At 36.8% G+C, this 26411-nt stretch overlaps 1 protein-coding gene across 9 annotated transcripts in view; it reads left to right on the top strand.

The window, feature by feature from the left end:
• WNK1 (WNK lysine deficient protein kinase 1) overlaps positions 1 to 26411 on the top strand; it is a 162571-nt gene that overhangs the window by 2033 nt on the left and 134127 nt on the right. The window lies entirely within an intron of this gene.

The following is a 26411-nucleotide window of genomic DNA, read 5'->3' as shown; positions in this document are numbered from 1 at the left end:
GATACTGGAGAGGGAGTGATGAAAATCATCTGAGTACAAATGCATTACCTACTTGTTATTGTTTTAGTGTCTGGCAGGAAACTCGGAATTAGTGGGAAAGTTTCTGAATTAGGAAAGTACAGAGTCTTCTTGCCTTGTGCATTTCCATCTCATCAGAGGCTCTGCACTGTTGAGCTCCTGGTGTGTTACATGCGCGTTTCCATCCCTGACATCAGGCTGTACTTTTAAAATAAGAACGACCTTGTTCACGAATGACCTTACTTTGGATATATCCTAGTTGGTGATTGCACAGGCATTTAGTATAAACTATATAAAAAAGATTTTCTTCTCTGAATAAATGCCTCGGGACTAGAAAGGTACAGTAAGTGTTTGATATTGTTCCACCGAATGAAGCTTAAGCCTTTTGGTAGCTGGCAGTTATCTGACAGTGTTAATTAAAACTAGTATGTCTTCAGTCCGTTCTCTATACAGTGAACAGTACAAGAACCCATGTACAATTATAGAAGTGCTTTTAGAGTTGTAATGTCACTATTGTTATTTTAAACTTGTTATGAAAGGTTTTTAAGCCAAACTTTTACGAGAGTCTGAAGGACTCAGGGTGCTTTGCTTTTAACCTCTCAGAGAGGTTTTCATGGGGTAAATCATGGTGTGTCATTCTGGTTGACAGATACATTCTAGGTTTAAATAGCTAGGTTTGGGTAACTTGTTGCTTGACCTACAGCAGCTTGCTTGAATGTTCTCCTTGTCCGGAAGTGAACATAGGTTATTGGAAGAAGCAGAGTTCCACTGAGTGAAAAAGTTAGATACATTATACACGAAAATGCCTGTTATCCATATTCTTCTTGTCAAAAAAATGGACCAAAATAGGATATGAAAATAACAATAATCTAGAAGTTTATTTTATCCATTAACTAATATGTTAATACTTAACCCTTTGAATGTCACTTTCCAAATGACCAAGGCCATATCAAATGTGAAGGGAAGTTAACATGTGGAAGGAGGTGAACTTAAAAACTGACAACTTCTTTAGGAACATAATAATTTCTTAAGTTTTACATAAATGGTGTAGAACTTCTAAGGCATTGTGAAATAAAAGGAACTCAGTTTTATGGTGATTTGTATTGGAAAGGGTGCAGCTTTAAAAAAAAATCTTGTCAAACTATGACTTTATTCCTGTTGATCATCCTCAGAAACTTAAGTTTGATTCCTTTTGGTTTACAGGCAAAAATTCCGTTTATTCTCTACATACAGACACTTTTCTCTTGTACAAGGGGTGCCTATTACTGTTGATCCTGGATTTTATTCTTCTGTTATGGTTTTATATTTGAATAGGTACCTTTTGGATACATATTTTTTTTAATTAGTTACTTTCTTAAGACTGGACCCAAGTAAACGTTGATCACTTTATGGACTAATTTTGTTAGTTTCAATTATTTAACCTTCAAGACTTCTCAGATTATAATTGTGTTTTCCTTAATCAATGGTAATCTTTTGATAGTTTATCTTGGAACTAATGATACAGTGGAAAAAAACTCAATTTGCCTAATGTCATAATAATTTTGTCCTCTCAGTTTTTCTTTGAACTCATGGCTTTTTGGATTTTTGTTCTCTGTCTAGACATGGGCATGGTCAAATTAAAGAATATCTGATATCCTTATATATAATATCACCATCTTATTTTTAAATCAGTTAAGGATTTGGCTGCAGAACCAAATCCTAGTTCACTGAGTGGTACCCTGGTTTAGAAACTTCCTTATGTCATTTGACTCTGTTTATGCAATTTTTCATTTTGTTTTTTAAAATATGATTTTTCTAGCCCCAGGATGTTTTATACAGTATTTTTGGTTTTTTGATCAGTACATTTACCTAATAACTTATTCATTAGGTTAGTTTTGAGTTTTCGTTTTTGGATACAAGTTAAAGCATTATTACTAAATGCTAAATTAGTAATAATGCATTACTAAATTACTAAAGCATTGGGAAGAAAGGAAAGCCTTTTTCACTAAATGTATACTTCTAACATACATATTTTTCTGGAGGAAGACAGAAATTCTGTATTCAGTTGTTAAATAGTGTATTAAAATTGGAAGAAATCTTAGGTTATTCTGCCCAGCTACTTATTTGATAAATAGCCTGAAATCATGGAGCAGGTAGATGACTTGCATAGATTGGTAAAGAATAAAATTTAAACTGGTTAGGATCTAATGATTTGGGAAATGTTAAAGCTTTTGTAGTTTAGTAGGTGGCTAATTAGTACATCTCAAATGAAGCAGTTGTATTTTGGTGTGGAAGTCGCTGTCAGATTTGGTTTAGAGTATTGATTTTATCAATTTAAATGTACAAATAGGCTTTTTAGGATAGAGAATGGGTGAATGTGGTATATAAATCAAACTTGTTTCTATCAAGCTAATTTTAAGAGTCACAGTATGCAAGTATCAATTCCTAATAAATAATACTAGGTAATACTTTGATACCACAGGATCTTAGCTGATAACTGATCTTTTAAGCTGCAGATTTCTTTACTTGATTTTATTAGGCAAATAACATGCCTTAATTTTAGTACTCTGTTGCCTTGGTCAGAAAATGTTATTGCCCAACTTTGCAGAGTTTATTGCTTTTCTGTAGAGACATCTTGGTTTTTTTAAGAAATGTAGCATAACTTTTTTAAAGAAAATGTATTTATACATAGATTTGTGAATGATTTTGGTTACTTTAAGTACTTTTCTCCCCAAATTGCTTCTAAATAGAGTTCGCTTGGTAACTTGATATATTCACTTTATATTCTGATAAGATTATTTCCAGATCTACTTGGGAGGGGAGGTCAAATCATAAATCTTGGTTAAGCTCCAGTGTACTTAGTGCTGGCTTTATCTGGCTTTTTTTTTTTTTTTTTTTTTTTTTTTTGGTAAATTAAGGCTTATGTCTCATCATGAGTATCATGAGTATGTGATGAGGTTTTTTTGGACTTAATTTTCTTTTTTTTTTTTTAAGCTGAAGTATAGTTGATACAGGTGTTATTAATGTTTTATGAAAAGTTTAGCAATGTTGCAGAAATGTGATGTGGTTTGTGATTAAGAAACCATAACTTATTTCTTTGCTTTAGTTCTTAAAATAACCTATTGAACTGAATCTTCCACTTGAATATTGATTTTTTTTTTTTTGCCCTTTTTTACATTTGTGCCAAATTCCGTGTTTTTCAGGATGAGAATCTGCAGTAATTTTCAGTCCCAGGAACAAGATTTCAGGGAATAGTCTTTGGAGTTTTGTTTGTTTTAAAGCCTCAGAGTAACTGATGAGTATAAACAAAATTGAGATAACACAAATGTAGCTGTTATGCAAATTAAAGAATGATTGGTAACTTGTTTGAAGTAATCCTTTTCCCTTCTAATAATACAGAATAGAATTAAAGACAAGATAATTTTGTTAGGTAAGATACGCTTTAAAATGTATGTTAATTTATTGCTGTAGGAAGTAACCTTTGTGGTACAGGTGTTGAGAATTATATTTAGGTTGACTTTTCAGTGATATTTCTTACTTAATCTTTGGGGTTTGAATGTTTTCCTTTTCTGTTATTTACCTTTTTTCTCATCTTAAGTATCACAGTTGTTCCTAGTGGAAGATTGTTTTTGTCAAAAACAAATGGGGACTGGGGCGCCTGGATGGCTCAGTCAGTTAAGCAGCTGACTTTGGCTCAGGTCATGATCTCACAGCTTGTGAGTTCGAGCCCCCACATGGGGCTCTGTGCTGCCAGCTTGGAGCCTGGAGCCTGCTTCGAATTCTGTGTGTCTGTCTCTCTCTCTCTCTCTGCCCTTCCCCTGCTCACACTCTGTCTGTCTCTCTCTCAAAATAAATAAACATTAAAAAAACAAACAAACAGATGGGGACTCTATTATTATCTGGTGGTTGAGTTCATTTCTTGACATTCAGGTTTTAGTGCATGATCCTGGTCATTTGAAAGTCATTCTACTTAATCTCTTTGGAAACATTCAACTAAAACTGGGCTCTCATTTTCAGAAATCATTCTAAAGCTGTTATTTGGGTTTTCTAATATAGATTTAAGATTTTTTAAATGAAGCTGTAAAAGTAGCAAGAGTAGTTATGCTCAAATTATAATTTCTGAAAATGTTAGTATAACATGAAAAAATTCATTAATAGTTATTAGGTTTTGCTGTATCAGTTCTTTATTTTTAGCATCTTGCATTTTATTTGAGTTTTTTTTTTTTTAAGTTTATTTATTTTGAGAGAGAGAGTGTGTGAGCAGGGGAGGGGCAGAGAAAGGGAATTCCAAGCATGCTTCTGCACTGCCTGCTCAGAACCCCATGCAGGGCTCAATCTCACGAACTGAGGTCCATCATGACCTGAGCCGAAATCACAAGTCAGACGCTTAACTGACAGAGCCACCCAGGTGCCCCTATTTGAGGATTTTTTTTGGTTTTCTTTTCTTTTTTTTCCTTTTTTTAACAGGACCACTGTAGTGTGCAGAAATATGTGAGACTTAGCATGCACCGCCTGAATTTAGATTTGAAGAGGGCATTATTTTTCTGCAGTATAATATAGTAAATAAGAACTGCCTGGAAAAAAAAAAAAAACTGCTTGAATTCAAATCCTGACTCAGCTAATGATTGTGTCACCTTGGGCAACTTTGGGCCAATTTCCTATCGATAAAATGGAGTGTAATAAGAGTACCTACTTTATAGAGTTGTTGTGACAATTAAATGAATTAATATAAATGTAAAACATTTGTGGGAGGACCTGGCACATAAGTATTAACTGTGATGATACAGCATCTCTTTACGCTTTTTGAGGATATCCGTGAACATTTTGTTTGATTTGAAAAATCATGTAGCAAAACTCTTTACTGTTGGCTGTCGCTCTTACAGGGGGAACTTTGGGGTTGAACATGTTGTTATCAGTGCTTTGAAATTCTTTAGCTTTACCTGTCTTCTGCCTTACTTTGTAATTTCATGACCTGTCACTTTCTCAAATGCCAGCCTTTATGAATTACTGCCCTCCAGAATTTGCTAAGATCTTTTTCCTTTTGGGATCATTCTTACAGTATTCTTCAGATTGATTAGAAGTTGTTTATATTCTTTGTTTACTTCACTAGTCATTGAGCTCTTTGAAGGTATAAGTTCATTCTCAATATACTTTAGTAAATACTATATTCTTTTCTAAGTTAAAAATAGTTGTAGATCTCAGGGATGTTTTCTCCATACTTTCCTCTCTTTGGTCCACAGCTCATTCTCTAATCTTGTATTTGGAGAGTTTACTGTAGTATAATACAATACCATATAATGGAAAAGACTTCGAAGGCAGAACATTTGGGTTCTGTGTTATTCAGTTATCTGACCTGAGTAAGGAACTTAATCTGTAATGCTGACTTATTAGTAACATGACTTAACTGGATTGTTGAAGATAACTGGAAAACTATGTGAAGGTGCTTGAAAACTGTAAAGTGTTACAGACAATAAAAGGATGATGGTGCTTTAAAAAATCCAATTTGAAAGGCCATAAGTTATTGCTTATTACAAATTGGTTGAATATTTTAAACTTCTTAGTTAAAGTTGGGTTTTAAGAACTTTTTGGCTCTTACTTTAGGAATTGTATTAAATCTTAAGACAGGGGAGCAGCTTTTCAGACTGAAGAGAAATTGCCAGAAGCTCTTCTTTTTTTATTTTATTTTATTTTATTTTATTTTATTTTATTTTATTTTATTTTATTTTATTTTATTTTATTTTATTTTTAACGTTTATTTATTTTTGGGACAGAGAGACATAGAGAGAGACAGAGCATGAACGGGGGAGGGGCAGAGAGAGAAGGAGACACAGAATCGGAAGCAGGCTCCAGGCTCTGAGCCATCAGCCCAGAGCCCGACGCGGGGCTCGAACCCACGGACCGCGAGATCGTGACCTGAGCTGAAGTCGGACACCCAACCGACTGAGCCACCCAGGCGCCCCCAGAAGCTCTTCTTTAAAAAAAATTTTTTTTAATGTTTATTCGTTTTTGAGAGACAGACACGGCATAAGTGTGGGAGAGGCTGAGAGAGGGAGACACAGAATCCCAAGCAGACCCCAGGCTCTGAGTTGTCAGCACAGAGCCTGACGTGGGGCTTGAACCCGCGAACCGTAAGATCATGACCTGAGCCGAAGTCAGAGGCCCAACTGACTGAGCCACCTAGGCGCCCCGCCAGAAGCTCTTTTTAAGAATGTTTTCATTTGGGAGAGGATTGTGCCTTTATCATGTGGCCGACTCAATTTTGTGTGTAGTTTTTAAAAGGTTGGTTATTGATTCTTTCTACATGAGAGGAAAGATGTCAGTAATTTGCTTGGTTTTGTTTGTGATTGACTTAATTGATCATATCTCCACCTTAGTTTATATTAATTTAGATTTTTCAGATGGGCTTTCATAAAGAATTTACTTTTTTTTTTTACTTTTTTTTTTTTAATCTTTATTATTTGAGAGAGAAAGAGACAGAGAACAAGCAGGGGAGGGGCAGAGAGAGAGGGAGACACAGAATCAGAAGCAGGCTCCAGGCTCTGAGCTGCCAGCACAGAGCCTGACGCGGGGCTTGAACCTACAGACCGTGAGATCATGACCTGAGCTGAAGTCAGCTACTTAACTGACTGAGCCACCCAGGTGCCCCAAGAATTTACTTGTTGGTATTGCGACTTGAATCTTAGCATTTCAAGATAGACATATTAAGTGTGCTATACTAAATGAATGTGTTTAATGATTTTCGGAAAAGAATCCTCAGTTAAGCTGTTTGTCATCACAAGCAAATAATACAGTTTCTCTATGAATTTAAGCTTTCTTAAGAAATCTGCGGTCCATGAGTTCGAGCCCCATGTTGGGCTTTGTGCTGACAGCCTCAGAGCCTGGAGCCTGCTTCGGATTCTGTTGTCTCCGTCTCTCTCTGCTCCTCCCCCACTTGCACTCTGTCTGTCTCTCTCTCAAAAATAAACATTAAAAAAATAATAATTTAAGAAAGAGTGTTTAGAAATCTACTTGATATAATCATCATATTCAGATTAGTTAAGAAGAGCCACACTAATTATTTCTGTAGAAATAATTGCCTTTTATGTAGCCAAAGTTCAGCTTCTCAGAGACAGATGTCTTTTTTTGTCAGTATGTGCATGGTGGATGGTCTTATGTTAATCAAACACAAACTAATATATAAACCAAACAGTGAGAGGTAAAACTAATTAGTAAATCAAATCATTATTAATATGTACATTTTCTCTTAATAGAAGTAAAAGTTTCTTTGGAATAATGACAAGATCATCTTAATGGCTAATAGTTTTGAGCTAAATAACCTGGTATATCTTTGTGGATACTCTCCTTACTTGGACTGGTAGGTCATTGTGGATTAAGGTCACTTTGAGAAATGCAATAGATCATCTCTTTAACATGCTGAAGAATTTCTAGATATCATTATTATATTTATATTTACATGCTCTTTGAATGCTTCACACACCTCTCCCACACAAATACTCAGGTATAGGCAGTGGAGAGTAACTAAAGAATTTTAAGCAAAGAAGTTAGGTAGATTTGCCTAGTGGTAATTGTGGAGAGTGGACTTAAGGAGTACAAAGGATATGTAGAGTTTAGTTAGGGGTATGAGCATGAGATTTCTATGGCCTGAATGAGGGCGGAAGTAGAGGAGTATAATCTTTAAATATTTAGGAGATAAAATATCTAGGATTTAGTGATGAATTGGCAATTTGGAGGAAAAATGAAGGAGATAAAAGGGTAGGGATAGATGATTGTGCTGTCAGGTGAGGGAGGGAATAAGAAAGAATTGCGGGTTTTGTTCTTGGGGGGAGGGGAAAGCCTGTGGAGATATATATTCAATTTGACATGTTAAGTCTGAGGTACTTGTGAAACCTCCGTGAAGAAGTTCAGTAGGCATTTGGATATATTATTGAAGCTCAAAGCATAGGTCCAGCATATAACTGTAGATTCCCAAATGTCTGTGTTAGTCATAGCTGAAATAATGCAAGTAAATGAATTCATCTAAGGAGGGGATATATATATATTATATATATATATATATATACACACACACACATACATAGAGAGAGAGAGAGAGAGGGAGGGAGGGAGGGAGGGAGGGAGAGAGGACAAGACAGAGGAGAATAATTTTCCCAGGGCAAAATGGGTGGGCAAAGGAAAGAAAGAACCCAGGGGTTAGACTAAATAGAAGAATGGCAATATCAAGGGAATAACATTTAATTTTTTTTTTTTCTTTTTTTTTCTTTTTTTTTTTTTAATTTTTTTTTTTCAACGTTTTTTATTTATTTTTGGGACAGAGAGAGACAGAGCATGAACGGGGGAGGGGCAGAGAGAGAGGGAGACACAGAATCGGAAACAGGCTCCAGGCTCCGAGCCATCAGCCCAGAGCCTGACGCGGGGCTCGAACTCACGGACCGCGAGAACGTGACCTGGCTGAAGTCGGACGCTTAACCGACTGCGCCACCCAGGCGCCCCTAATTTTTTTTTTTTTAACGTTTATTTATTTTTGAGACAGAGAGAGACAGAGCATGAACAGGGGAGGGGCAGAGAGAGAGGGAGACACAGAATCTGAAACAGGCTCCAGGCTCTGAGCTGTCAGCACAGAGCCTGACGCGGGGCTCGAACTCACAGACCTGAGATCATGTTCTTTATGCCATCTAATATGGGATATACCCATATTCCCATATCCCCAGGTATAATACGGCGAGATCATGACCTGAGCCGAAGTCGGACGCTCAACCGACCGAGCCACCCAGGTGCTCCTCAAGGGAATAACATTTAAAAAAAGTTTTTTAATGTTTATTTATTTTTGAGAGAGAGACAGAGCATGAGTGAGGGAGGGGCAGAAAGAGAGGGAGACAGAATCTGATGCAGGCTCCAGGCCCTGAGCTGTCAGCCCAGAGCCTGACGTGGGGCTGGAACTCACGAACCACGAGATCATGACCTGGGCTGGGTTGAAGTCGGACACTTAACCAACAGCCACCCATGTACCCCTATCAAGGTAATAACATTTTAAGAAAGGAATATAGCAGAGAAGTTCAATTTGCATAGTAGTAATTTTGGAGAATATATTTTAGAAGGACTAAAAAAGAATTGTAGAGATTAGTTAGGCTTTTGAAATCGTTTATTGCATTTGACTGTTAAGTCATTAACAACAAAATTTGCAATTATCTAAGAGAGAAGTGAGTAGGGGTACATATAACACTGGTAACATCCTAGATTTATGTACTGTTCACTAGCCTCCTATGGTTATTTAACTTAATTAAAATGAAATAAGTTTTAAAAACTGTGTGTTTCAGTTGCACTAGCCACATTTCAAGTGCTCAGAAGCCATGCGTGCCTCCCATATTAGATGGCATAAAGAACATTTCCATCATTGTGGGAAGTTCTTTTGGAATGTGCTGTATGTAGATCTGGGTTGAATTGTGTGTGGGTTTTTTTTTTTGTTTTTAATAGCTTGATTGAGGTATAATTTATATACTATAAAGAATATACAGTGTGGTGCTTTTATAACTTAAGTTACATATTTTTAAAATGTGTTCTGTATTAATAAAGTAAAAATAGCCATCCTTTTTTTGAAAAGATGTACAAAGGATGCTATCACAAACAACACATATACATGCATAATTAACAAAGATAAACATTATGTTACATTTGCTCCAGATATTTGGTGATCCTACAGTTTCAGAATAGGAAATTTGCAGTGGATTTAAGAGAATGGCTGAGGAAGGTTAAGAACTAGAGACAGTAGGAAGACTAGGCCATTTCTTTAGACAAGTATGAATGAGTACGGGGCAAGAAAGATTGGCTAAGTAGAAGGCATGATCAAGGATGAGATGGATAGATAAGCAAGGAAAGGTCTTCAAAAGTTAAAGCATTGAAATACAGTATTTTGTCTGTTTTCTCTGCCTCAGTATCTCTTTTTTGTCTGCTTATTCTGCCTTAGTATCCATCCTAAGGGTCTGTCCTAAGCTAATTAGTTGTTTTAGTTTTGGTTATTCTTTGTGGATAGTTACATTTAATCTAAGTAAGTTTTCATACACCATGCAATTTATCAACTGGTATCCAGAATATTCACTTATGCATTGAGAATAATGTCCTGGTTAAACAAAGTTTGCTTCTTTCCTATAATCTCTGGCTTGCATGTTATATTTATTTACATAATAGTGTGGTGATACATACTTTATAAGTGAGCCATCTCTCTGAAATGACCATCTTTGTGTGTCTCTTGAGGAAACAGCCATATTTCAAATAAATTTTTATTGCAAGAAATATCCTGAATTACTCTACTGTTTCTAGGATGTGGTAAAAATGGACCATTCTACAACAAAAACCCTAAATACTGCATAACTTCCTAAGGCCTTTTTTGCAAAGTGTTCCTTGTTAATTAATCTAGAAATATATTGATAATTACTAATAGCTAGCTAGTAAGAGCTCTTTTTTGTGACAGGCACAGTACCATGCCCATAATTGTTAAAGATTTATTTATAATTTTCACAATAGTACAAGGAAGATATTTTCTTTTTTGTTTATTTTTGAGAGAGCCGAGCACAAGCGGGGGAGGGACAGGCAGACTCTCTCTCTCTCCCTCTCTCCCTCTCTCCCTCTCTCCCTCTCTCCCTCTCTCCCTCTCTCCCCTCCCTCCCCCCCTCCCTCCCTCCCTCCCTCTCTCCCTCCCTCCCTCTCTCCCTCCCTTCCTCTCTCCCTCCCTCCCTTCCTCTCTCCCTCCCTCCCTCCCTCCCTTCCTCTCTCCCTCCCTCCCTTCCTCTCTCCCTCCCTCCCTTCCTCTCTCCCTCCCTCCCTTCCTCTCTCCCTCCCTCCCTCCCTTCCTCCCTCCCTCCCTTCCTCCCTCCCTCCCTCCCTCTCTCCTTCCCTCCCTCTCTCCCTCCCTCCCTTCCTCCCTCCCTCCCTTCCTCTCTCCCTCCCTTCCTCTCTCCCTCCCTTCCTCTCTCCCTCCCTTCCTCTCTCCCTCCCTTCCTCTCTCCCTCCCTTCCTCTCTCCCTCCCTCTCTCCAAAGCAGGCTCCAGGCTCCCGGCTCCCGGCTCCCGGCTCCCAGCTGTCAGCACAGAGCCCAGTGTGGGCCTTGAACCCACAAACCGCGAGATCATGACCTGAGCTGAAGTTGGATGCTTAACCGACTGAGCCACCCAGGCACCCCAAGGAAAATATATTCTTAATTTTATATTTGAGGAAACTAACTCAGGTTTAATAACTTAAGATCATGGCATACCTTGTTTTTTCCCCAACTGCAGAATACTTCAGTTAAACAGGATGGGGAGGTTGAATCCTAGTGGAATTCTAAGTCTTTTTGCTCTATTTAGCAATTATAATTCATTGTTGAGCATCTTACACCTTTTATATATACTTTCACTTCATGAAATAAATCTCTACTTAAATGGCCTTTTAGCCAGTATACACATGTAGCTCTATAAAGGAGGGAGATGGCAGGATTTTTTAAAATTAACTTTTGGGTGTGTTCAGAGTTTTTTAGATGCTATTTACATTCATTGGTTATCACAGGATGTTCTGTTTAGACTTAAGTATTTAAGGTGAAGCAGTATTGTTTCTAAGGGTCTATGTGTATTAAATTTCTATCTAATAGAGACAAATTGAATGGCTATAGTATTGTTAGGATTTTTGTCAATGGTCTTTAGCAACTTCTATGTATAAAGATTGTTCATTTTCAAGTTTTACATTGTTAGTAAAAATTAAATTTCTAAATTTCCAAAATTGTTAGGTATCAATGCTATTTTTACTCAACCAGGAAAGCAGAATTAAGGATATTGGAGTACTTAATGAACAGATCAACATGTTAATTGCTATTGTATAATTTCCATAGGACTTAGTTTTATTTACTTTGAAGATTGACATTATAGTTTGTTAGTTTAGTTCTTGATACTGATAGTATGAATTGACTTTTTCCCCCTTGATTTTTTTTTAATCTTGTTATCTTTTTTCCCTTCTCTTCACTGTTTACTTTGACATATTACATATACTGTTGATAAGGATTTGACTCTCTTTTTGTATGAACTCCAAATAGAAATCTCATTTAAATTACATAATTATGTTTTGAAATCCTCTGGAATGAATAATTTATTCAGCATTGTTAGGGGAATAAGATGTTACCTCACCTCCAGTAAGATTTACAGATAATGAGATTTTCTTCTTGAAAATATCAAGACTTTGTATTAACAATTTAATAAAATTCTTAAAGTGTATCAGTTATTATTTGCCTATGTACCCACTAGCACAGACTGATATATCATCCCATAGGCCTGGATTCCTGGATGTTCTTTAGACTAAAATGGTACTTTGAAGTCAGACAATTACCCTGTTATATACCAGGGGTAATCCATACTTGGGCACAGAAGTATGTGCAAACCACGTAAGCGTATCTTGCCTCAAATTATGGCAGATTGTTCAAAACATTCTTTTTTTAGTTAGAGTAGCTAGGTCTGTAGAGGTTTTCAGCTTCAGCAATGTACTGTACAAATCACCCATCCCTCTTTCATCCCCAAGCAGAGGTTTAGGCTTTCATTCTCCCTTCCCTCAAGGTATGTTGTATTATTGTGTATGTTCAGGATGGGGCAAATTTTCCTGCCAGTGGACCTCATTCAGGGTCATTTAAGTCTGTCAGAATTTCTGATAGTGGTAAACTTAAAAAGGAAAGTCTTGGAGTCCCTATGTTTACCAAAAGACTTTTTTTTAGCCTTTTTTTTTTTTTTTGCATACTTCTACACACTTTCTCTTAACTCAGTACTATTTAATGTTTTTTATTTTTATTTTTGAGAGAGAGAGAGACAGAGACAGAGACAGAGCGTGAACAGGGGAGGAGCAGAGAGATAGGGAGACCGAATCCGAAGCAGGCTCCAGGCTCTGAGCTGTCAGCACAGAGCCGGACGCGGGACTCGAACTCATAAACCGCGAGTTCATGACCTGAGCAGAAGTCGACTGAGCCACCCAGGTGCCCCTTAACTCAGTAGTATTTAATATTATTGGTGGGGATGCTTTTATCAAGTCAAAAATAGAGCCTGCTGTGTAACTTCTCTAGGGCAAGAGATATCTGTTTGCTTCAATTACATGATTGAAAAGGGCCACTCAAATGGTTCTTCCCAGAGCAAAGAAGGTGACTCCCAGGTGCATGGCTCTTTTCTGCCTAGACAAAAAAAGCCACCAACAATTTTTAAATGGTAGACTCTCAACTAAATATTAATTTTGCCTGACCAGGTACCCTACTACATAGAGGTGCTAGTTTAGATATTATTTTTGGTGGGCAAATTATTTGTGTTGCATTTACACCTTTGTCTCTACAGATACCGCACCCCCCTCCCACCCCCAGATATAAGTTGGGAGGGGGTCATAGTGATACTCTGCTGATAAGCATCTGTTGGCTAAAGTGTAGCTTTGATTTCTGTGATAAGAATCTTAACTATTTTCTATCCTTGCAAGGACAGATGTGAAACTTCCATATTTGCCATAAATACCACTATTACAGGCTTTCACGGGTCTTATCGACATTCTACTTTCACATTCTTTCTGTTGTTGCTTTGGGGATATGATGCAGTTTTTAACCTTAAAGGAAAATAGGTGATACAAACGGTCTTGCATTTACTTTGAAATTGTAGGAGATCTTGAGTATCTTATTTTAATGCTTTAAACATCTGTCATCCTTAACCCTCTTCACAAATAAAGATGGCTTTTTTAACAACCAGTACTTAGCTAACTTGCACAACAGGATTTTTTTTCCTTTTGTATTTATATGATAGGTACTGTAATGCCTCAAAAAACCTTTTCACTATGAAATATTTAACATAACAATTGTCCCAGATAGGCCAGAGCTGCTTTCTGTGTCCTTTTGTTGACTTGTCCCTATTGTTTTTTGGTGATATCCTTACTTTCTGTACAAGATGTTCTTTCCCCACACTGGCCCTTGGAGAAATGGAGGCAGGTTCCTTATATAAGGAACATAGAATGGAATTCAGAAAGGAGCGTCTAAGTTCAGGTGTGCTCATGGCTACTGGGGCATTGCTGTTTCCAGATTTTTTAGTGAAGAGTTAGGAAATATTTATAACTGTACATAGTTGTTTGTCCTCTTTGTATATATGTATATATATAGAATTGTCTGTATACATTGGAAACCATGGGTTCACAATGATAGATCTAATTCCAGTTCAACATGGAGTTCATTATGGTTTTTCCTCCAAGTATATTTTCCTTCTCCAGTAGTGAGAGACTTGTTTCTCATCATGCTAAATATATGGGCGAATTTGCATAGTCCATGTTAATGTAGAAATGGCATAATAAGGAATATATATTTGATCTTTGCCCCTGGCTCATGACAGAGCTCCTAAACCTCTTGGAATTTCCGGAATGATCTCTTGCCCTAGGTATCTTCCATTTGACTGCTCCAAGATTGTATCCTTTAGAATTAACTGGTAAGTAAACTGTTTATGAGTTCTTTGAGCTACTCAAGCAAATTATCAAACCTGAGGAGAGCATCATGGGAACGCCTGATTTATAGCATGTTGGTCAAAAGTATAGGTGGCAGCTATACTGGGACTTGCAGCTAGCATCCAAAGTGGGGGCAGTTTTGTGGGACTGAGCCCTTAATCTGTGTGGTTTGCTCTCATTTCAGGTGTTAGTGTCAGGAGTGAATTCTAGAAAATTGAAACATTTGTTGATCATGTGAAAAACCACGCATTTGGTGTCAGAAGTGTTGAGAGTAAAAATATGAGTATGAATATAATCTCTTAGCCCCTCTAGGCTTAAGTCCCCTCTGGCACCCTTCTCATTGTAGGAGAGCTGCCATCTTTTCCTCTAATACCTTCCTCTCTGGCAGCAGTATCCTTTTAAAATTAATTTACTATTTCTACTTTCACATTCTTTCTGTTGTTGCTTTGGGGATATGATGCAGTTTTTAACCTTAAAGGAAAATAGGTGATACAAACGGTCTTGCATTTACTTTGAAATTGTAGGAGAAGATTACAGTAATCATCTCACTGAAACTCAGAATAATTCCCAATAAATGCAGATAACTTCTATGACTTATAATATCAAATTCAGTATTAATGTTTTCTAAGGTTTTTTTGTTGAAAATTCAGCATCCAAATTGAGATGTGCAGGTGTAAGTGACATACTGGATTTTGAAGACTTAGTAAAAAAAACAAAGTTAAAATATTCCAATTAAAAAAATCGATTAGATGTTGAAATGATCATGGTTGGATATATTGAGGAAATAAACATTAATTTCATGTTTCTTTTTACTTTTTTAAATGTAGCTTCTTGAAAATTTAACATTACATATGTAGCTCACATTGTATTTCTGTTGGCCACCTGTGATTATGTTAAAATAAAATGCTGTGGAAGAGTTGATGCTACTGCTATATATAGTCTTTTAAAAAATGTTAGCACCTTCCTTTTTGTGGTTTCTTTTATTAGCACCCTTTACAAACCATAATTCTTTTGCTATTGCTGAACAGAGAAATTTGGTTTAAGTCTTTTCTATTTGGTTTGTGATGCTTTTAATACCTGATTATTTTATGAAAATTGGCATTTAGTCTTTAAAATTTTGGGGCAGCTGGGTGGCTCAGTCAGTTAAACGTCCAACTTCAGCTGAGGTCCTGATCTCACAGTTCGTGGGTTCGAGCCCTACATCGGGCTCTGTGCTGCCAGTGCAGAGCCTGGAGCCTGCTTCTGAATCTGTGTCTCCCTCTCTCTCTGCCTCTCCCTCACTCACACTCTGTCTCTCTCAAAAATGAATAAACATTAAAATTTTTTTTTAATATTATCTTGTATTTTGTTATTTACCAGCATGTCTATATCAGAAATGGTACTTCTTATGGTCTTGTTGAGTATTTTAGTTGTTGTTAAGAATATTAGAAGTCAGTTTTTACTGCACATATCTTGAAATATTTGTAAGTATTTTTGTCTATTTCATATAAATTGCTAATGCATGTTTGGATATATACTGAATGTGTAAACTTGCTGCTTTATTTATATTCTTTAATAATTTCTGGCCATTGTGTCTCCTTAAATTTCTTAACCTATCTAGTGCCCTTATTCATATTTTAATCCTATTGAGGAAGAGGTTAAATTGATTTTTTTATATCATTTGCTTATAAAAGAGATACTATTTGTAGTTCACCTATTTGGTTATGTTAACATTTTCCAAACCAGTTAATTCTTTGGCTAGTTGGTCCTATATAATAATAAGGGTGAAAAGATTAGTGAAAATATCTCTAACTAATAAAATTAGAAAATATCTGAGATGCCAAGACAGTGCTTTTCAAAATCTAAATGGTAATTTAATAACCACAAAAGCCTACTTTCCTTTTTGTATAAGAGCCTTTTGATAGCCATTGTTTAGAGCTAAATGCTATTTGATTTTGACTCAAGTTATCTGAGTTATAACTTCATTTATTTCCACCTTAGGTTTTGTGTTTTTTTAATACTTTCTTTTTTTTTTTTTTTTTTAACGTTTATTTATTTTTGAGACAGAGACAGAGCATGAATGGGGGGGGGGGGGAGGGTCAGAGAGAGGGAGACACAGAATCTGAAACAGGCTCCAGGCTCTGAGCTGTCAGCACAGAGCCCGATGCGGGGCTCAAACTCACGGACCGTGAGATCATGACCTGAGCCGAAGTCGGCCGCTTAACCGATTGAGCCACCCAGGTGCCCCTCCACCTTAGGTTTTGTAACCATCCTTAAATCATGTACAAAAAAGATTTTTAAGAAAAAATTTTATAGAAGTAATAATGCATTCTCATTATAAAAATAAGGAAATTTGACGGGCATGGCTCTCAGTCGTTTAAGCATCCAACTCTTGATTTTTGGCTCAGCTCATTATCTCATTGGTTTGTCAGATCGGGCTGCACGTGGGGTTCTGTGCTAACAGTGTGGAGTCTACTTGGGTTTCTCTGTCTCTCTCCCTCTGCCGCTCCCCTGTGTGCTCTCTCCCTCTCAAATAAATAAACATTAAAAAATTAGGAAATATGAGGGAAAAAGGAAACAAAAATGACCTGCAGTGAATCCCTTCATCCACAGATAAGTATTGTTACCATTTCTAACAGTCTAACTTCTGTGTTTGATTTTTTGTTTTTTATAAAGTGTGATCAGATTGTGTGGTGGTAGCTTGCTTATTTTACTGTGTAGCAAAAGCATTTTCTCATTTAAAAATTTGAGGTGTTTAGATCAGAACAACAAATACTGTTTGTATATTGTAATCCTAATTGGGGTATGTGTTCTCATAATGGTGATTGTTCTGTATACTTAGCATAATTTGCCTGATTTACCTCACAGGGGAAAAAAAATGTGTCTTATGTTAAAAATTAGAAACTTTAGATAAAGATACATATTATTTGTACACTGTCCATTGTTTTTGAGACTTTGTACTACTACTGCATACTGCACATGCAGTTGTGACATCAGTTTCAGAACTAACATTTAGATCTTAGAGTATATAACACTTGAATTCCTTCCTCCTTGCCTATGTATTTCTTTTTAATTCTCAAGAGAAAATCAACTAGAATGTTTGGCCCACAAAGGCTAACGTTTAGTTATAACTAAATCTAGGAAATTGGCCATTGATGCATTTGATCACTCTGAACAGAAATTTAAAACTCATGGTTCCAAAGCTGATTAATATTTTCACTCTCAGCCTTTTTTCAGAGATTTGCAGAAAATCATTCACTACCTCTGATGATCTTGGGCATGGTCAGAATATTTTAAATCAATAGTTTGCTTTTAGAACAGCATGACTCTGATGGTGAAGTTTTATGAGAGCCAAGTATTAGGGGCCTTCAATAGTACATTGAAAGTTCTTTGAGGAAGTTTAGTTTTGTATATTGACTAAACTACAGGGGGAACACCCTTAGTGTGCTTTTTTTTATTTCCTACCTACTCAAGATGACTTAAATCTTCCTTTATTGAAATTTTCAGTTAAGTCCATTCTAGAGCATACCAAAATCTAGGAAATTCTTTAATTTTTTAATTTTTTTAATGTTTATTTATTTTCAAGAGAGAGAGACAGAGTGTGAGTAGGGGAGGAGCAGAGAGAGGGAGGGAGACACAGGATCCAAGGCAGGCTCCAGGCTCTGAGCTGTCAGCACAGAGCTCGTGCCCGACGTGGGGCTCAAACTCACAAACCGAGATCATGACCTAAGCTGAAGTCTGATGCTTAATTGACTGAGCCCCTCAGGTGCCCCTGAAAATCTAGGAAATTCTTAATGAGTTTAAAGGGAATTACTTCCTAATTGGTTTTTTCCATTGTAGAAATAATATATACTCAGAGACCTTTTAGAAGACAGGAAAAAATAAAAACAAAAAATAACCCCACTAGAGGTCTTTCACTAAAAGGACAATACCAGTGTATCAGTTTGGAATATTTTCCTTTTCTCTCTCCCTTAAGATAGGTTTTATATCTACTCAACAGATACTTATTAAACTCCTCCTATATGCCAGGTACTATCTTAGTTGGCAAATAAGTTCCCTGCCCTCATGGAACTATGTTCTGCTGCATGTATAATTTTATGATACTTTTATAATTCATTAGAACATAAGAATTAGTATAAACATTTTAACAGCTGTATGATAGTTCCTTATGCAGAAACATCATGATTTACCCCCAATTGTTATTATTTTTTCTCTCATAAATACAGTACGCATGAGTCTTAACCTTACAGAAATGCCATATTACCATTTTACTAAAATTTAATGTGTTGTGTTGTGACCTCACCTAATTTTGTTGGTCATTATTCCTTTGTACAACTCCTCCTTCCTCCAGTCTTTGGATAGCTTCACATAGTCCAGAGTGTTATCAGGAAAGGGCTTTCCAGTCTTCCACCTGCACTGCTTATCAATGACATGCTATTTATATAAACCTGGAAGGTTCTTTTGAAGGCTGACTTACAGAGAACTTTGGGTAGTAGGATCATTCGCAGATTTTTTAAAACGAAGTTCTTAACATTATTGTCTCTCTCTTACTCTCACTTCTGCTCCCATCCTCTTCTTCCATATGCCACTCCCAGTGGGGGCCAGGTGTATTGATCTTGATCTGGGTGAATCCTCCAAGCCCCTTCTTTTCCCCCAGTTTCTACCTCTTCAGCTGTTCATTGTTTCCATCCCCTCTCTCTGTAGTACAGGCCAGCTGAACTTCTCTCTTTGGGCATGGGGTTTCTCAAGACAGCTAAGGGGATTGTCTTCTAACTGCTAGTTCTAAAATAACACAAAAGACCTTGAGACAATGGCTTTGGAATAGGGGAAAGGAATTTACCTATTGCCTTGCAAACAAAACACATGTTAATATGCCAAATTTCACCGTCTAGACTTTTTTTTTCAGGATTAAATTTCAGAATGGAATTAACTGGTTTCTAAGGTTATGAACATTTAAATATTTTCTATAATCAGATTGTTTTCCAAAAGAGATATGTTCATGTATAGTTTCAGCGACCCAAGTGAGAGCTATTTTATCAATACTATCATCTTAAAAACTTCTCACTGCTTTATATTTTATTCTTTCTCCTATATACCTGATAACAAATTATATATTGTCTTCTATCCTTTGATTTATTTTGCCTACTTTCAGGTGCTTTTCTCCCCTAATCAATTTTCACAAATTCTTCAAAGCAAAATTAATAGTCCTTTGTTTTATTTTTGGAAAATCAGTGCTGGGAATTGAGTGTCAACAATATAATACTCTCTTTTTTCCTTCATTAAACTTTTTTAGAGTGATTTTAGATTTGTAACAAACTTGAGAGGTACAGAGATTTTTCATACACCCCATACTCCCCCTCCCCCCATTCATAGCCTCCTCCATATTGATGTCATTGACTAGAAAGGTACTTTTTTTCTTTTTTCAGCCAAGGATGAACCTACCCTGATACATCATAACTACCCAAAGTCCAAATTTTTCCTTAGGGCTTTTTTCTCGGGGTGTTATACATTTGGTGGGTTTGGATAAATGTATAATTACTTTTATCTATTATTATTATATCATACAGAGTATTTTCACTGCTCAAAGAATCTTTGGTGCTGTGCCTATTCATCTGTCTCAGTTTCACTCCTAGCAACTACACATCTTTTCACTGTCTTCACAGGTTTGTCTTTTCCTGCATGTCACGTAGTTGGAATCATACAGTACACACACAGTCTTTTCAGATTGGCTTTCTTCTCTCTGTCTTTTTTTAAATGTTTATTTTTGAGAGAGAGAGAGAGAGAGAGAGAGTGTGTGTGTGTGTGTGTGTGTGTGTGTTTGTGAGTGGGAGAGGGACAGAGAGAGAGAATCCCAAGCAGGCTCTTTGCTGTCAATGTGGCAGATGAGGGCCTCTATTCCACGAACTGTGAGATCATGACCTGAGCCAAAATCAAGAGTTGGACGCTTAACCCAGGTGCCCCATATAGGCTTCTCTCACTTAGTAATGTGCATTTATGGTTATTCCATGGCACCTTTTCATGACTTGATAGCTCATTTGTTTTTACTGCTCAATAGTATTTCATGGTGTGAGTATACCAGTTTATCCGTTCATCTACTAAAGGACATCTTAGTTCCTTCCAAGTTTTAGCAGTTATGGATAAAACTGCTGTAAACATCTGTGTTGCAAATTTTTATGTGGACTTAAGTTTTCTACTGCTTTGGTTAAATGCCAAGGAGCATGATCAGATGGTAAGACTACATTTAGTTTTGTAAGAAATTTGTCACATGTTTTCCAAAGTGGCTGTATCATTTTGCATTCCCATGAGCAATGAATAAGAGTTGCTGTTGTCTACGTGCTGGCCAGCATTTGAGATTTGGTGATCCAGATGTTGGTCATTCTCATAGGCTTGTAGTGGTATCTTATTGATGTTTTAATTTGCATTTTCCCAATGATCTATGTGGAACATCTCAGATGCCTATTTGCCATCTGTGTATCTTCCTTGGTGAGGTATCTGTTAAGTCACAGGCCCATTTTTTTTTTTTAACAAGGTTTTTTTTGTTTTTTTATTGTTGAGTTTCAAGAGTTCTTTGTATATTTTGGATAGTAGTCCTTTATCCAGATGTATCTTTTGCAAATATTTTATCTGTTTATTTAATATTTACCTCTGGCTTGTCTTCTCATTCTTTTATGTTGTCATTCTGTTTTCTTTTTTATTAAAAAATGTTTTTAATGTTTATTATTTTTGAGAGAGACAGCAAATGGGACGGGCAGAGAGAGAGGAGACATAGAATCTGAAGCAGGCTCCAGGCTCTGAGCTGTCAGCACAGAGCCCAATGCGGGGCTTGAACTTACAAGCTGTGAGATCATGACTTGAGCTTAAGTCGAATGCTCAATCGACTGATCCACCCAGGCACCCCTGTTACTTTTAATTATAGTGAGCCTTCCCTCTAAAGTTAATAAGTGAATTTCTAATTTCTCATCTTCCTGATCTTGATATTAAAAACTTAGTTTGTCATTTTGGGCATATTTTTGCTAGAGTGTTAAGATACAAATTTTAATTTAACACAGAAATAGATTTTTTTTTTTAAGAAATGCATTGACTAGAAAAATCACCAAATTTCTGTTTTATTTTTTAAAAAGTTTTTTTAATGATTTTTTTAATGTTATTTATTTTTTAGAGAGCACGAGATCTCAGGGGAGGGGTAGAGAGAGGGAAACAGAGGATCCAAAGCAGTCTCCACACTGAAGCACAGAACCTGCTGCAGGGCTCGAACTCATGAACTGTGAGATCATGACCTGAGCCCAAGTTGGACGCTCAACTGACTGAGCCACCCGGGTGCCCCTGGAAATAGATTTATTTATTTTTTTAATTTTTTTTTTATTTTTAAAAATATTTATCTTTGAGAAAGAGAGAGGGGTGGGGGAGGGGCAGAGAGGGGAACAGAGGATCAGAAGGAGGCTCTGTGCTGACAGTAGCAAGCCCAACATGGGGCTTGAACTGACTAACTGTGAATGGTGACCTCAGTTGAAATCAGATGCTCAACTGACTGAGCCACCCAGGTGCCCATGGAAATAGATTTTTTTTAATATTTATCCTTTTATTTTTCCTAGCTCCTCTTCAATGTTTAAAATTTTACCTTTACAAGTTACATTAGTGGTTATTCTCTCATTTCCATGCTTTTGTGTTTTTTTTTTTTAATTTTTAAATTTTGTTTTAGAGAAAGTGTGAGTGGCAGAGAAGGGCAGAGGGAGAGAGAAAGAATCCCAACCAGGCTCCACACTCAGTGTGGAACCCAGTGTGGAGCCCGATCCCTTAACCCTGGGATCATGACCTGAGCCAAAATCAAAAGTCAGATATTCAACTGACTGAGCCACCCAGGTGGCCCTCTATGTTCTTTATTAGTATTTGGAGAGTAAATCAAGAGATTATTTACTGTGATGAGGTAAATAGCATATCAAGTAAGATGGCTTCTTGTGACACAGAACAGTTTTTAATTTAGTTGTCTTTAAATTTCTGCCTTGGGGCACCTGGATGGCTCAGTTGGTTGAGCTTCTGACTTCAGCTCAGGTCATGATCTCACGGATCATTAGTTCGAGTCCCGCCCGCATCGGGCTCGCTGTTGTCAGCACAGAGCCCACTTCGGATCCTCTGTCTCCGTGTCTGCCCCTCCCCTGCTTATGCTCTCTCTCTCTCTCTCTCTGTCTCTCAAAAATAAATAAAAACATTAAAAAAATAAATTTACGTCATACTGTAACAAGTTGTGGTGTGGGGTCTTTTTTTTTTTTTTTTTTTTTTAAGTTTTTTAAGTAAACTCTATACCCAGTGTGGGGCTTGAACTCACAACCCTGAGATCAAGAGTCACATGCTCTTCCAACTGAGCCAGCCAGGTGTCCCAATGACAGATGTGTTTGTATTACTGACTGCTTCTAGGGTCTAACGTGAGGTTTGGTCAAAAGTTTGAAGTGTATGTGTGTTTGTGTTTGAAAGACTTGAGAAAGGGGTGGGGATTTTGTACTATTTATGGGCCAGGTCCTGTGTTTTACTTATGTTCTCATCTAATTCTTGTGACATCTACAACTCAGTCACCATCTTACAGGTGAAAAGGCTGTAAAAGTTAAATAATTTGCCAAGATCATAACCAGCAAATGGTAGAAGTGGAAGTTGAGTATGGATCTTTCTTGTTTCTTTTCCTTTTCATTTGCGTTTTAAAAGCTAACATGCTTCTCTTCAAACTTTTAAATTATCATGTAGTGCACGCTAAAATGGATTGTTCCAAGTTGTGTCTGTGTGTGACTTAAAGACCAAATTGATAATTCTTCAGTTTTTAATCTGAAAGATTAAATTTTAATCTGAAATTGGGTCTCAATGTATTCCTCCTTTTATGGCATTTGTAAGTGGTCTGGGTGCTTTGAGAAAGAAGTTGTATGGTTTAGGGGTACCTGGGTGCTCAGTCGGTTGGGCGTCCAACTTTGGCTCAGGTTGTGATCTTGTGGTCTGTGGGTTCAAGTCCCGTGTTGGGCTTTGTGCTGGCAGCCGGAGCCTGGAGCCTGCAGCCTGCTTCGAATTCTGTATCTCCCTCTACCCCTCGCCTGCTTGTGCTCTCTCTCTCTCTCTCAAAAATAAACAAACATTTAAAAAAAAAAAAGAAAAAAGTTGTATGGTTTTCCAAGGACTTCTAAGAGGCAGTAAAAGAAAATAGGGATCAAGGTAAGAATATGAACTGAGGAAAATTAACCAACCAGTAAGCCTGTGTATGAGTCATTTTTGACTAGAGTTTTTATATATACCTTGTGGGTGCCTATTCAGAAGTGTTGAAGACAAAGGATTGGACTGGTGACCTTGGTCCCTTTTATTACTATTCTGTGATTTATTGAGAATTACGTGCATATGTTAAACTCATTCCATGATGCACAGTGTTATCTCACTGGGTAAAAATCAGTCAGCATCTGTGCTTTTCATTTGCAGTTTCTAAATAGCTAAAGAGTTAGATTGGTTTCTGTGTGGAAGACCAGATTTTGTCATGGAGGTAGATGTGTTTGTTACTTTCAGCCAAACATAATCTGCTAGAATTTTGAGATAGAGCTAGATAGGGTCTACCATGGAACTATTAACCAGCTATATAATTTCTCATTATTATTTTGAGCAAGGAAGCATTTGTAGAGAAACAGTGAAGGCAAAGCTGGCTCTAAGTGTGCTACTTCTTTTGAAATGATAAATGGTAAATATTTAGTATCAGAGTTCATTGTAGTTACTCAAGGAAACAAATACTAATATTACATGTATCTATTATAGAAACTACTTACTACAGACTCGGGAAACTTTAGAATGTTTGGCTCCCAAACGTTTACAGAATTTTTCATCTTTGCATCTTGTTGAGATATGACAGGATTGTACTATTAAACCTAAGCTTTGAGTAGTATTTAATTTTGAGTTGTAGCCACAGGTAAATATAACTCAAACATATTTCATTTCATTTTCTAAATTTTATTTATTTATTTTGAGAGTGTGCGTGTATGAGTGGAGGAGAGTTAGAGAGATGGGGAGAGAGAAAATCTAAAGCAGGCTCCATGTTATCAGCGCAGAGCCCAAAGCTGGGCTCAGTCCCGAGAACTGTGCGAACATGACCTGAGCCTAAATCAAGTGTCAGGTGCTTAATCGACTGAGCCACCCAGGTGCGCCCCTCAAACATATTTCAGAAGTTTTGATGACGGATACCTTGTTAGTTGGTTTAGAAGGACTTAAAGCTTCACTTATTTAATACCCTAGCTAGAAATCTGTAGTAGTAGCTGGCTTCTGGTTTCCTGATGATTTAAATCAATTTTCACCTACAGGAATTATCTTCCAAGTGATTTCACATCATTGCTCATTATATAAGGGTTAAATTTGTTTAAACTGTTTAATTAAGCTGTGGGAACCAGAACAGGGCTATTGTCTAATAGTTTTTAATATATAGATTTTTTTGTACCTGTGAGTATGATTTTTTTTTTTTTTTTTTTTTTTTAATTAACCCCCAACACACCCTGGGCTCCACCATCTGGCCCATGTACCTGTGCTGGTTGCTGATTGGCTCCCACGCTCCGCCAGCATGCCCCTGCCCACCCTGCACCCACATCTCTAAGGCATTGCCTATTTTCCTATATTTTCGAAAAATGAGTGAATAAACTTGGCAGCTCCTGTATTTGGCATGTGAGTGGTACTTGCTTTCAGATTTAGCGTTCTCTGTTAGGAAAATGTACTTGATTGTGTTGCTGTGAGTGTAATTTAAACATACACACATACATGCATATTTATTTATAAATTCCCCTTCCCTTAATCTTCTAAGAGAAAAATTCATATTCAATCTTGTGAATTGGCTGGACTGTAGATTAAAAATATTGGATTTTTTAAATGTTTTTACCACTCTAGCACAGGTTTGAGAAATAATAAGATATTTCTCTTTGTTTGGGTGTGAAGGACACTGCCTGAGTCAGTTTCCCTTCTCCCTCCCCTGTATTTGTTTAAAATTTCTATGTGCCTCTGTAAGGCAGAAGTCAGAAGAAATAACTTTATATCTCTGCTATTCCCAATGTTTAGCAATTTTTAAAATCTGAATTTTTGTTGGTTATCATTAACAGTTTAAATGTAAACACTGAATGTTCTTTATAGAACTAATTTGAGGCATGGAGGCATTCTTTGCAAGAGTTGTGAGTTTGTTACGGATATTGGAAGAGAGGATGTAGAAATAAGGCTTCGCTTGTAGTATGCAGTGATGATGATCTGCCTACTTTCAGCTATCACATATGGTTAGACTTCAGTCCTTACATTTTTCTTCTCTTTACTGACTTAGTTGTTGACTTATTGTCATGAGATGAGAATTAAATATTTTGCATATGCTTCAAGGTTTTAGTATTCTAAATGAGATCTCTTAAGTATAATGTTTATATAGAGTGAGGTATACAGATCACAAAAAATATGGTCTGATTTAATTAGATTTGTAGAGTTTGCTTCTAAAATTTGGACAGAATATAGAAATTTAAGAAAGTTTCAGTTATACTATGGCTTTGGTCATGCATTTTCAGAAGCAGTGTGTTGCATTCCTAACTGTAATGTATTGCATGCACTGCTGAGCATAATGGGAAAAGAAAAGTGCCATAAAAACCTAAGTACCAAGTAACTAGCTGGAAAAAGCTTTTAATGGGAGAGCTGGTGAGGTCATTAATCTGTTAGAATAGTATTTGAGGAAATGGTTGCATGTGTTAAGTTGCAATTTCTTTTTGTTATTAGAAACCAAAATAGGAAATTCAGAATTAGCACTTAAATGCTGATAACTTTTTTTTTTTTAAGTGCCTTTTTGCAGCCCAATTTAGTGCAAAGAGAATTAGAATGGGAGACTTGGTTTTAATGCTAAGTATTGTATACAAGAATGACCTTGGATAAGTATGTTGTCTTATTAGTAAAATGGGTGGTAGAATTGTTAAGGATCCTTTTAGCTTTAGGCTGTTGCTTTA

This window comes from Panthera tigris, chromosome B4, assembly GCF_018350195.1.
Source record: "Panthera tigris isolate Pti1 chromosome B4, P.tigris_Pti1_mat1.1, whole genome shotgun sequence".
Lineage (NCBI taxonomy): Eukaryota > Metazoa > Chordata > Mammalia > Carnivora > Felidae > Panthera > Panthera tigris.
This window is presented reverse-complemented; position numbering and strand designations above follow the sequence as displayed.